This window comes from Tenrec ecaudatus, assembly GCF_050624435.1.
Source record: "Tenrec ecaudatus isolate mTenEca1 chromosome 1 unlocalized genomic scaffold, mTenEca1.hap1 SUPER_1_unloc_13, whole genome shotgun sequence".
Taxonomy (NCBI): domain Eukaryota; kingdom Metazoa; phylum Chordata; class Mammalia; order Afrosoricida; family Tenrecidae; genus Tenrec; species Tenrec ecaudatus.
The window spans coordinates 2,332,762-2,336,420 of record NW_027457553.1 but is presented as its reverse complement, the minus strand read 5'-3'; positions in this window follow the sequence as shown (position 1 = coordinate 2,336,420).

Below are 3,659 nucleotides of genomic sequence, written 5' to 3'. Positions count from 1 at the left end.
CCATCTGTTCCCAGATGCAGGGAGGGAGCCGATTTTCCTTCATCACACCTGCCCCAAACTCAGGCCCAGAACTACTGTCTAAACACAGAACAACTTTTGTCTGTGGCCAAATGTGGGACCCCAGATTTCTTCCCTCTTTCCCGATACTCCTTCAGTGACTTGATGACCTGGGCCAGGCTGAAATGAATTAGCTTGCTCCTCACAGCTGGCTGCTGGGTTCCAGTCAACTCCCAGAGGCCTCTGGCTGTGCCCATCAGTAGAAGTGGGAGTTGAGAACCCTCAGCTCTTGGCTGAGCAGCTCTGTCAGTCTGTAGCTGTTGACTGTAGCTGGTTCTGACAGCCAGTCTAGCTGGTGCTTTAAGTCATTTCAGTCGCTCCACCTCAGCTGTGATTAGTCTAGTCTCTGTAGCCTCAGAGGGAGGGGAAAACAAAACACCTCGATGACTTTGAATCAGAGTGGGTTATCCTCTTTTAAAAGGCAGAAAGTCTGAATTGGAGGATATTTTGGGGGTTCTCTTTTATGCATTTCACATTTATGAAATAAGAACTAACAGTATTTGTTCCAGTAAGTGGATCAGAACCACCTAAGGGCCCACTCCTCCCACCAGGCCACGCCTCACTAAGAATAGAGGTCCATCACTTGTCTGGCATTTTGTGGTACTGTGGTGACTTTTGTTTTGTGATACTGGGAGCTATGTGATTGGCATTTCATATACCAGCAGGGTCACCCAAAGAGCTTCCAGACAAAGAACAGACAATGAAGAAGGAATTGGCTGCCCGCATGGGAAGAATGAGCCATTGAAAACCCTATGGATAGCAATAACATTGTCAGTTACTAGACCCCCCATGAACAACAGAAGAACATTGTCAGAATGGGTGCCAGAAGATGAGCTCTTCAACTTGGAAAGTACTCAAAATACGGCTGAGGAAGAGGAAGAGCTGACTTTTCATAGGCAAGTCGACCATAATGATGCAAATCGAGTATAGCCATCAGGACCTTCATTTGCTGATGGGGCACAACTCAAAATGAGGAGAAACAGTTCAAATCGTCATTAATAATTGAAACTTGGGATGTATGAAATATGAATCTAGGTACATTGGAAGTCATTAAAAATGAAATGGAATACATAAAGATTGATATTGTAAGCATTAGTTAGCTGAAATGGACTGATATTGATCATTTTGAAACAGAAAATCTTATGGTTTACTCTGCTGGAAATGACACAATCAAGAGAAACAACATTGCATTCATCATCAAAAGGACATTTTAAGATCTATTTTAATGTACAATGCTATCTTTGATAGGATGCTATCTAGCCCCCTTCAAGGAGAACCAATCAATACAACTATTGTTCAAATTTATGCACCAACCACCCAAAGCTGGTGATGTAGAAATTGAATAATTCTACCACCATATTCAGTCCCAAATTTGTCAGACTTGCTATCAAAATGCTATTGGAATGCAAAAGTTGAAAACAAAGAGGAAGGATCAGTAGTTGAAAAATATGGTCTTGGTGATAGAAACCAAGCTGGAGATCACATGACAGAGTTTGCAAGACCAATAAATTGCTGATAGCATATACTATGTTTTCCAACTTCTGTTCTTTCCTCTTTGGTTCCAACATTTGCACTCCAATCACCAATAATTACCAATTTATCTTGATTGTATGTTAGAATTTTGCATGATTAATGATTTCTTCAAACATATGATCAACAACAAAAAAGGTGACCATAAATGTGGACTTCTCCAGATGGAATACACAGAAATCAAATTGACTACACCTGTGGGAAGAGACAATAAAAGAAGCTCAATATCAGCAACTGAAACCAGTCCAGGGGCTGATTGTGGAACAGATCAGCTATTGTTCATATGTGAGCTCAAGTTGAAGTTCAAGAAAGTGCAAAAAGTACACGAGAGTCAATATACAACCCTGATAATAACCCAACAAATTTTGAGAACATCTCTGAATAAAGCACAGTGTCATTTAAAAAAAATGAAATAAAGAAAAGATACAAGTGCTTGTCAGAAGAGACTCTGAAACTTACTCTTAATCAGAGAGTAGCTAAGGCAAATGGAAGAAATGATGAAGTAAAGAGCTAAATAGAAAATTTCAAAGGACAACTCGAGAATTCAAAGTAAAATATTATTCCAAAATGTGCAACGGCCTAGAGTTAGAAAACCAAAACAGAACATATTCAGCATATCTTAAACTGAAAGAACTGAAGAAAAATGTCAAGTCTCGAAGTGCAATATTAAAAAATTCTATGGGCAAAATATTGAATGATGAAGGAAACATCTGAGGAAGATGGAAATAATATGGAGTCACTGTATCAAAAAGAATAGACCAACATTCAACCATTTCAGGAGGTAACATATGAGCAAGAACCAATGGTCAGGAAAGAAGAAATTCAAGATGCATGGAAAGCACTAGCCCAAAACAAGATGCCAGGAATTGCTGGAATATCTAGTGAAATGTTTCCACAAGCTGATAAAGCACTGGCAGCACTCACTCATCTATGTCAGGAAATTTGGAATACAGCTACTTGGCTAACGGACTGGAAGAGATCCATATGTGTATACATACCAAAGAAGGGAGACCAACGGAATGGTCAAATTATGTAACACTATCATTGGCATCACATGTGAGTCAAATTGTACTGAAGTTAATACAACAACAGTTGCATTAACTCATTGACAGAAAGTTACCATATTCAGCATTCAAGAGCCATCGTGGCACAGTAGTTACAGGTTGGATTGCAAACCCCAAGGTCAGCAGTTCAAAACCACCAGTCACTCCGTGGGAGAAAGGCAAGGTTTTCTACTCCCATAATGAGTTACAGTCTCAGAAACTCACAGGGGCAGTTAGTTCTACCCTATACTATAGGGTCAGGATGAGTTGTCATCAACTACAAGACAGTGAGTTTGGTTTCCCAGAGATTTAAGCCAGATTCAGAAGAGGATGTGGAACAAAGCATATCAGATATCAGATGGATCTTGCCTGAAAGCAGTGAATACCCAAAAGATGTTTACTTATGTTTTATTAACACCCAAGGTATCTGACTGTGTGGATCATAACAAAACATGGATAGTTTTGAGAAGGGAATTCCAGAACACATTGTCTTTCTCATGTGAAACTTGTACATGGATTAAGAAGCAGCAGCACAAATAGAACAAGGGTAGATTGCATGGTTTAAGAATCAAGAAAGGTGTGCATCCAGGTTGCACCCACTTTTTCAATCTGTATGGTGAACAAATAATCAGAGAAGCCAAATTATATGAAGAAGAACACAGAATCAGATTTGGAGGAAATATTATTAACAACCTGCTATATGCAGATGACACAGTTTGGCTTGCTGACAAGGATGGGGGACTTGAAGAACTTGCTGGCGATGATCAAGGATTGCAGCCTTCAATGTGGGATACAACTCAACACAAAGAAAACCAAAATCCTCACAACTGAACCAATAGGTAACATGATGATAAATCGAGAAAAACTTGAAGTTGTCAAGGATTTTGTCTTCTCTGGATCCACAAGCAATGCTCCTGGAAGCAGCAGTCAAGAGATGAAAAGATACATTGCACTGGGAAGATCTGCTGCATAAGAGCTCTTTAGAATGTTGAAAAGTTAGGATGTTACTTTAAGCAGGAAGTGCACCTG